The 10,432-nt window shown below is 36.4% G+C and overlaps 1 long non-coding RNA gene across 1 annotated transcript; it reads left to right on the top strand.

Annotated features, from left to right (window-relative positions):
• Positions 1-4,712: 4,712 nt before the first annotated feature.
• On the top strand, positions 4,713-8,918 carry LOC132067066 (uncharacterized). Its single transcript, XR_009417007.1, has 4 exons — positions 4,713-5,067; positions 6,068-6,184; positions 7,280-7,365; positions 8,692-8,918. It is a non-coding gene; the product is annotated as an uncharacterized LOC132067066 (long non-coding RNA).
• The last annotated feature ends 1,514 nt before the right edge of the window (positions 8,919-10,432 follow it).

The following is a 10,432-nucleotide window of genomic DNA, read 5'->3' as shown; positions in this document are numbered from 1 at the left end:
AAGGCATGAATAGTAACATGATAAAGCATGAAGAATAGCATGAGATAAAAGAACCGTTTATACCTCATGACCTTTTAAGACATTCGTCATGCTTACTTAACCTTTTTTTAAGGAGAACGTTTCATGTATCCACATGCATATCTATACAATATCGTACCCGGCCATATAGACTCGGTATTATCCGTACCTGACCCTAGTAAGGTTCGATAATATTGGTACCTATCTGTAGTGGTGTGCGCGAAATAGATATCATACCCAGCCATATAAGCTCGGTAGTATCCGTACCCGGCCATAGTAAAGCTCTGTATCATAAAATAACTATATACATATATAATATAAATAGCATGCATGAGGGCCTAAATAAGAGCTACTACTTTATCGGAGTGACGTAAGGTCGGTAACTTCCAATGCGTCATTATGGAATCATCGTCATCGCTATATCTCACCTCGAAGGAACAAGCAACATAAGGTGAGATCAACAACAATGAATTAAATCAAGAAAATCATGAAATAAGCTCAATAATCTCATAATAGCATCAAATCCTAAGCTTTGGAATCTCTAGAATGGGATTATCATCATCATTGTTATCATCATAGAAAACATCTATCTTTAGCATCATAAGAACTTTGAGAATCATGAACTTCTAGGTTTTTAGGAATAAGGATGTTATGGAAAGCATGTGTGGATTCATAAGAAAAGAATCATGCCTTTAGAAAGAAAGGGACCGCCTTAACATACCTTTTTGGTCTCCTACTTCTTAACGCTTATCCTCCCAAGCTCGTAGATCTACATTCAAGAGAATTCATACTATTGTTAGTCTTATCGTCACATGCTTATCTTAAGCCTTCAAATTAAAACCTTTTAGAATCTGCCGAAATTCGGGCAGCATCTCCCTTGTTTATATCCCTAGCCTGAAATCACAATACCAACAACCCACAATAATAACAACAACACTAACATCAACAACATCATCATCAATACCAAACTACTCCATAAAACATCCCACACGATGTTTATTCGATTTCTCAACCAACTAATTCATTATACGACCATTTAATAGCTCTATCTTCGTAAATACACCTAAATCACTATCAATAAGGAGAGATTCTTACCTTATTCCCACTAGAGCTGCAATATCTTCAATATCCACCTTGTATCCAAGCCAAGATTAACCACAACACGATACTATAATTACACCTATACGCTATCTGAACCTAAATCCCGAGATTACACTTAATTTGTGCTAAAATTTATGGGTGGAAGTTGGGAGAAAGTTCCAGAGGTTTTAGGATATTTATTAGGGGTGGTTTGGATGAAAATAAGGGGTAAACTCCCTTTTATATTGTCCTAGAGTCGGTTTACACTGACCTAGAATTTTTGCGCATTGTAGCTGCGCGTTCGCGCACTATAGCTAGCGCGTTTGCGCACTTTAGCTGGGCGCGCCTCAGCTCCGCCGGCCTAACTTGTAACGTCCATAACTCTCTATTCCGATGTCATATCGACGAACAGTTTGTTGCGTTGAAACTAGACTCAACAAACTTCAATTTAGGCTTGTGTTCCACCTCAAAACTCCTGATATACTAGGAGATATATTTCTCTAAAGTTGACCTAAAATTTCTGTCCAAAATCCTATCAAATTTTCCCAAATTTTCGACAAACTTATTTTCTTCGATTTGCTTGATCCCAGAACCTTTAGACATTTGCTTAACACTTGTTACGAGTATTCCTTAACCTTATAAGGATTCTATGACCTCTCCGAGCTTACGTTATTTACTCACGACGCAAATAACGAGAAAATTTTTGAGGTGTAACACAACTATTGGATATCGATCCTCACGTCACTCTCATCCAACTGAGCCCAGCTCATCACAGTGTTTCCTCAAGTATCAGCAGTGTATCAATAGTATATCATAAAGGATGAGAATGCGCGCAATGTATGAGTTTAATATAATTAATCAGTCAATATCAGAAGTACCACGCATGGGCACACCAACAATATCATGGAAAAGGCTAGACAATAAGCCATAGTAGAACACTATCCTCGTATCAAACATCAACAAGTAAGATACTACAATATCATGTTAAAGATATATCAAATAGCCTCCAATATCTACCATTTCCATGTGGCTTCAAGACAACTACAATAGAACAAGATAAGTCACAACGCAATAGGGTGGCCAACCCCAATCACACAACAGGGTCCAACCTAAGAAAATATCCAACCCAACTTTATACCCGAAGGTTTACACGCTTTCTCTGACAATATCGTCTAAATATATACTTCGTTAAATGAAGTCTCACCATAGGGTAAACCGTAACCTACCTGGAAGGCTGAACGACAATATCACCAAATATCATACCTTAGCCTTTTATTTCCTTTGAGCCTCGAGATCAAGAATGTCTAAGAATATTCGAATCATGGAATTAGAATCAAGAAGAACATCAAACAATCCTTACTTCTATTCAAGACCCAAATCCCCAACCTATGGAATAGGGTTCATACACTAGAAGGTTGAAATTAGAAAGCCTAAGGTCCCAACATGAAATTAAACCTCTAGGTGACCAATTCCCATCAATAGCAAGCTAGAATAATCAACAATTTACTTAATTTTAGATTCTAGGCAAAACCCCCAAATTTGGGTATAAACCTAACTTCCAATCACATAAATTAGCCTCTAATTAGGAAGAAATTATGAAACAGGGGAGTCTAATCATCAATTCAATGCTTAAAGAAGCTAACCCAACCAACAAGTCATGATTTAGGAGCCTAGGAGAATAACTCCTTAAACCCACTTTAATCTTCAATCACTTAATGAACTATCAAGATAAAGGGAATCTAAGTTGATTAGGGATAATGGAATACTAAAGGGATTAGAAGGACTTACCACCAAGAATCTTCTCCAAGAATACCCTAGATTTACTCCCAATAACTGAGATTTTGGAATAATAATAAATGAGGAACTAAGGTCTTTTAATACACAATTAATGAAATAACCAGGCCCGATACCGTTTCGGCGGCAGTGGGACCGCTGCAGCAGGACTGTCTCGACGGTCTCTCATACCACCGTGATGGTTGGGCCTCAATGCATTTGGCTACCACAGCGTCCCATCCGACAGCTATGGCGGTACCGCTGAGGCGGTAAGGGTGCCGCCATGGCGTACCAGCACCAGAATTCCCCAAAAAGTAATCTCAATCTCAATCCGAAATCCCGACTAATACTCGAGGCCATCTGCTCACAAACCACATATACAGATACACATAAAAACACGATACGAAAGCACTCGTGGCCTCGAAATCTCCAACTCAGGTCTCGTTGACTGAGTCAACCCCTGATACCTCAATTCCAACTTCCCAACCCAAGTCCCAAAATGTACCCGAGTGCATTGGGAACCAAACAAGATATGCACATAAGTTCTGAATGATCATTCGGATCTCTTGGAATCGACAGATTTCTGAAAAAGGTCTGTTTACCCAAAAGTCAACTTTGAGTCAACTCTTTTTCGTTTTAAGCCCAAATTTTACAAAAAGTCACTCGAATCAAATCTAAAGATCTCGGGAAGCGTGTCAATGGTCCCCTCGAATCAAAAGTACCGAAAAGACTATAACGACCAAGCGGGTCGTTATAGCTATAACGATTGACTGACCGCTATGGTGCTCATTACTGAACAGTGGCATGTACTACATGCCCTAATCACTTCCGCAACTAAGAAAATAACCGAGTAGTTCTTCCACATGAACTAGATCTGATCAGTAACACAACAAAATTACATGCTTAAATACCAATTGGAATCGTCTAGATACCAATTAAACCCACCGAGATACCAATTTGACCGAAGTAGCACGAATAGAATAAAAGAAGGGAATTTTTCCTAGATGTCCTATAGCCTCCCGTAGATTGGCACAAATGTCTACACACCATTCCACGAGACTCTACTAGACATTGCTCTTATACTTGTGAGACCGATAACCTAGGCTCTAATTCTAACTTGTCACGACAAATTTTTGGATCGCGCGGGCACCTACCATTCCTACCTCGGTAGGAAAACCCTTAACCCAAAACAAAATCATTTGCAAGTAAAGAACAGGATTCATTAATCTTTAAGTTATAACGTAATCAAAGTGCGGAAGTAAAACCAATATGTACAATTAAAGCGGAAGTGTTACAACAACTTTTAAATACCCTGACTCTTTTCCCATGACCTGGTCTAGACTATTATAAGAGCGACCAAGATTGAAGACTAAATACAATAATGAATACAAGACTCAAACTCCATCTAGGAATGAAAATGATGGAGGCCTTTAAGATAGGAATCGTACATCTTCCGAAAAACTCCATCCACTCAATATCCTGAAAAACACTACACCCCAAAAGGGATGTAAAGAAGAGTAGTATCAGTACAACACTAGTACTGTTAAGCATCATAGGCCGACAATGGTTAGAATAACATAACGGTAATAGAATTCACAAATAAGCATGGTAGGCAAAATTAAGTCAACAATATCTACAACAAATTTGGCCTAAGGCCACACTAATTCTAGACCACACTTAAAAAGTGTTGCTAAAAATATCTAAGGGCACGCTTTTGAGGCGTGGCCCTTTTTTTGACCTTTTTGGCCATAGAAAATTAAACAACGCCCGAAAAGCGCGCCCTTAAAATTTTTTGGCTACGCTTTTCAAGCGTGGTTGAATAATAGAATAATCAGCAACATTTTTTAAGGGTTGCTGAATCATAGAATAATCGGCAACGCTCAATTTTATGTATAGCTACGCTTTTAAGTGTGCTGTATTTATAATTAAAAAGCAAACACTTTATCAGTGTGCCTTAAATATTCTCAAAAAAAATTCAGCTAAATTTTGTATTCCCTCCATTTTGCTTTTAGGGAAAATTTCCTCCCTAAAATTCATCAGGAGAAAAACTACGACTTCTCTCCTCCCTAAAATTTCCCCTCATAGATTCCGAAAGACATGAGATTTTCCTCCTCCCCAACCCCTTTCTCGCTTCAGCACTTCAGGGTTTTGGATGCCGCCATCATCTAGCTCGCCATGACGCCGCTGCCATCTCAGGTAGGGTTTTCGACATCTTCGCTCATTCTCACCCTTCACCACCACCATCTCTTAGGGCAAGATTGTTGCTTGTCTTGAACAGGGATTTTGTCAACAGTGTAGCACTTAATTAAAAAAGTTTTCATTTCTATCTTTCTATGTACTTTTTTTTTAAAACTGGTATTAAGAATATTACTGTCTATGCTCTAATTAGTATATAGTTGTGTGCATATGATTGAACTATTAAACTATTCCTTGTTGTTTATTTCTTTTGCTTACGTAGTTGTGATCCTCTGTCTCTATGAGTTGGCATATTGGATTATTTAGAGAGTTGAATAAGACGGATTTGTTAATTTGGTGTATATGCAAAAGGAAATATATTAATCTTCTTGTGGACGAGTCAGCAGAAAGTATATGCTTGTTTCCATAAATAGCTTAATGATTCTTGTTCCCTATTGATCAGTTAACTCAGATGCCTTTATTTTTGGTACTTTTTGACAATTTGCGTGTAAAATGGGGCTATTAAATACTAGGATTACTCAAGATTATGTTAGTAGAACTTTTTTTGGTTTCAAATGATTATCATACATTCTTCATTGAAAGAAAAAATGACTGTAAAATAGATTTTGGAAGCGATGGGAGATTAACTTTGGGAGAGAGGATGTACGCCAATTATAGTACATTAATATGCCTACGACTGCAAGATCGATTCAAAATTTCTGCGCTTAATCATGGCTAAATAGTGTATTCTAGTTTTCAGGATTCAGAAAATTTGTTGCTGCCGCTCGTTAGTTGCATTTGCTGTTGTACTTCTTATGGCAATTTATCATTAATTTTTTTTTTTAATGAAATTTAGATAGCTGCGCATTTCTTATGGGAAATAGTGATGGAAATGGGTAAGTGTTGTTGCTCGTTCTTCAGTACGTTTCAGTCGCTTAACTTCTATAAATTGAAATTAATCACTTTCCTCATCTTCTAGCTAAATGGCTGACCAATGATTTCTTGTTTGTAATATACCCAGAGTACTCACAAAGTGGAAGAGCCATAGAGAATTCTGATGTGTATAGCTTTGGACTTCTCCTTTTGGAGCTTGTGACAGGTCAAAAGGTTCAAACCTGAAACTAAAAAGAACGATGATGTAAGTATTACTTGTATTCTTACACATAGGATATGGAAATTACTTAGGACTGATGTACGTACATGGTTTTCAGTCAAAAGCAGTGAATTCCATTAAACTTACTGCAAGTTACTTGATAAGCCACGAGCTAGACCAAGATCATTGTCTAAAGTGACGTATAAACTACTAAATATATATTACATTCAGAGAGTGCCTAGTCATTCTACTTTCATTTATGTAGTGTGTGTTCTACAAAGTTCTTTTGGCGAGGCACATTATGAGACAACAAGGAAACCTTGCAAACATTTTTTTTTATGTAGATATACAGTCGCAAGTCACATATCACTCATTGCTGAGCGTTGAAACTGGAAAAGTTAATTTAATCCCAGGATCTGATGTATTTTGAGAAATGGGAAGTTTTGGGCCAATAGCTTTGCAATTCATATCTACTTTTTGGTGCCATAGTTGTAGACTATCTGGCTCTGAGCTAAAATCTTAAACCTACACTTGTTTCCTGTTTTATGAATATAGGAACAAAAATAATGCTTGTAGTCTTTTCATCAAAGAAGTAAATTGCATACTTGTGCTTATTCATTTTAAGCTGATTGGTTAAGTTGGAATTCTTGTGCTTCTTTGATTCGAAATGTCAAACTGAGGTGAGAAGATCCATCTTTTTCTACTTCCCTTTATGAATTTGCATTTGGTAATAACCAGTATCTGCAATCATGGTGCTCATGAATACAAAGGATGCTAATGATTTTTAATTTCTTCCTTAGTGCATAAGAGGCAGTATATCATCATCTCCTTTAAGTCCATGAGCGTAGCTTAAGCACTTATATATTATAGTAAAAATTTTAGCTCCCTAGAGATTAAATGAAACCTTTTTTGGTTGTCATCATGTAGACTAAGCTTTTGAGAAGTCCTTTTCTTCTTTCCTCACTCAGCAAAGAGTGTTAGTGGAAGGTTTAGTTATGCAGTATTCATCATTCAAGATTTTCCCCCTCAAAAGATTATTTGATTGCTTTTCAAGTACACGTAACTTTATAAATGCAATTGCTTCAGTCATTAACCTATTATTAGAGTGAATCATATGATTGCTTTTGAATTTCTACTCAGGCCACACCAAATTCGACAGCCGATTAGCTGCGAATTCAGTTGATATTGTTTCAAATTCTTCTGGCTCAGCTCATGCTCCAATTAAGGTATTTATATTAACATCCCCAAAAAAATTAAATGCTGAATTTATATTGGCAGGGTACATCCATTTATCTTATCTTGTGAACTTTTTGTTCAAGAACCTTATGACAATGTCATCTTTCAATCTTTTTATAGGAATGTGTATTTACTTCTTAAAGAATTGAATAAAGAAGAAAGTTAGCACATATTAAAGAGTTCTTTGAAATTTTCACTTACTACCAAGTACAGTATTTGTTAGTTGAGGTAGCTTAATGGACTGTTACTGTGAGGTTATTTACAGCTTGAAATGAGAATTCAGTTGGATAGCTGATGCTATTTTTGTGTTCTCATTCCTGGTCCTATGTGGTTGAAGTTTATACCACTGATTAAATTGAATTGGTGAAGAGGTAGACTGTTTGACATACCTGCACTGTTTGTCCATTATTTTTCTTCTTTTTTCCATTATCCGTTGAAGAATTAGAGTGTGACTGAACTAATTAGAACTGAAATCTCCAAAATTGAAGTTGACAACTTTGAAAACAGAATTTGGAAGTGCAGAATTGTATAAAAACTACCTTGAAAACTTCAGTTTTATCTAGTTTTAGTTTAACAGAACTGCATTGTTTTTTAGCTTATCTCTAGAGAGATGTGGGTAAAAAAATTTCAAGCTTAAAAGCTGGTTCGAATTTCTACTGTGGTTTTTATTTTGTTACTTGAATGTGCAGAGTGAACAACTAAACTTTTTTTTGTTGTTGTTGGTTTGATAGATTTATGTTCAATCTTTAAGATGGTTTTCTCAGTATTCAACTTTCTTCCTTGTTCTACTGCTAACATTGTGAGAACAAACTGAACTAAGGTGAACCCTGGAGTTGCGAGCGAACCTTTGAGTTTTTGACCAAATTCACCCCTCTTGTTTTACCTCAATTTTCATTACGTCCTTATAATATTTCACTTAACTAAAACATCCTTTAAATTTATAAAAGATGATTAAAAACATCATTCTGTCAACATTTGGATCCTTCTCTAACAGAAGAGTCTTTTTTTTTCTTATGTTCATCTTATTTTACAAAAAAAAAAAAAAAAAAAATTAAAGGTAGAAGACAATCTCACAAAAACATAACTTGGCTGAATGAACAGTGGAACAACTTCTTCTCCAAAACAGTATAGTGCTCCACTTCATGGCATCAAAGCTACTTTTCCCATCCTTTGCCATCAAGTTTTGATGAGTCTCCGTTAATTCTTCATGATTACTTCTTCTTTCAATCCATGGTGTTGTATTATTTATGATTTTATATGAATACATACTGTATATTGATTTCTTTCTAATTTTTAATTTCATTTTCAACGTGTAGGAAAATGTGGATGATCCAAATTGGAATTGGGGTGGCCACAAGTCAATTTGATTTAAGGAAGGGAATGATGAAGGCTTTTTGAACAATTGTGATGTTTGAATTTACGTTTAGTTTTGTGGAAGTTATTTCTAGTGCACATCTTGACATATTGCTTTATTAGTGTGTAGTACAAGACATGTTCTTCTTCCGAAGTTTATTGCAAATTTATACATTTGATTATTATTATTGAGTTATTTATTAGCCAATTTAGTGCTTGAGATCCTTATCTGAACAGGATATTAATGTATGATTTGGTTACTGGATTTATGTAAAATACAATTACGGTGAATAAATATTTTCATAGCTTACGCAACATTGTCACGCTTTAAAAGTGTGGCTTATTGATTATAAATTCTGGAATATGCATTAGATTAAGTTACGCTTTACAAATGTTGCTTTAGAGGTGGCAACGGCCACACTTTGCAAGTGTGGTCTATACGGTAGAAAAGGCCATACTTGAAAAGTGTAGTTTGACGTCTTGAAAAGTGTTGCCATATCAGTTGGTACAAGCGTGGCCTTTGAACACTATAGGCCACGCTTTTTAAGTGTGGCCACTAAAGCCACACTTGAAAAGTTTGGCCTTAGAACAAAGGTTACACTAGTTTAGGCCACCCCAGAAAAGTGTTGCCTAAAGTCGAAAAGTGTTGTCTTTGATCAAAGGCCACACTTTTTGATAGTTTTAGGCCATACTTTTCTGGGGTGGCTAAATGCCTAAAATGTTGTAGCATCACCTACCGCTCGTTTCAACAAATATATGGTTCTTATTTCCATTAACTATTCCTTAGGGATCCATTTGCTTAACTACATTACCACTCACCTTATCGCTCATCTGTCAGACAATAGACAATTATGCTCAAGCATCACCAGTCAAGTATCATTCCAATATTCACTCTTGTTTTAAAGAAAATTTCTCTCGTTGTTCTAGTATTCATTACTCACCCAACCTAGCAATTCATACACATCCATATTAAGGTCACCTAGCACCACACTCTCCCAATCCAAGATTGCAGCCAATAGTTATAGAAACTAATCCCAATTATGCCAAGTCTCAGTATAGCCAATCCGAACCAGTACATAACAATCATATCACAAAAATATCACAGTAAACACCAAAAGGTACAATGCAATGCAATAATACATATATATGATGAATGGAATGCATATGCACCGTACATATGTACTCCGACAATGGAACATCAAATCTCGGTAGCACAGCCCATAGGGGAACCACGAAGTCCATGTAGGACTCACTTCGAAAAATGACCTCGGATCATGAGCACTCTCTTGATCCCAAAGAAGAAATCTCGGGCATCGTACACTCATTCATTCCTAGTAAGAAATCTCGGGCAATGTACACTCATTCCGCTCCAATAAATGACCACGGATCACGGATTCTCATCTTTCTTTTAGGCTCTCCGGCAATGACCTCGGAGGCTACACTCTCTGTAACTTATCATCATCAGTACCATAACCATGCAACATCAATGTATCATGGAAATGAGTATGAATACGATGCAATGTAATATCAACAAGAAATTCAATCCCAAGCAGTACCACACATGGCACACAAGAAATATCAATAATAAGGCTACACAATAAGCCACAGTGGAATCATAATCCTCATCTCAATATCAATCAAGTAAAATACCTCAATATCATAGTCATGATATAACTAGTCACGAATAACAAATGCCTCAATGCG

The sequence above is a fragment of the Lycium ferocissimum genome, chromosome 8 (genome assembly GCF_029784015.1).
Source record: "Lycium ferocissimum isolate CSIRO_LF1 chromosome 8, AGI_CSIRO_Lferr_CH_V1, whole genome shotgun sequence".
Lineage (NCBI taxonomy): Eukaryota > Viridiplantae > Streptophyta > Magnoliopsida > Solanales > Solanaceae > Lycium > Lycium ferocissimum.
This window is presented reverse-complemented; position numbering and strand designations above follow the sequence as displayed.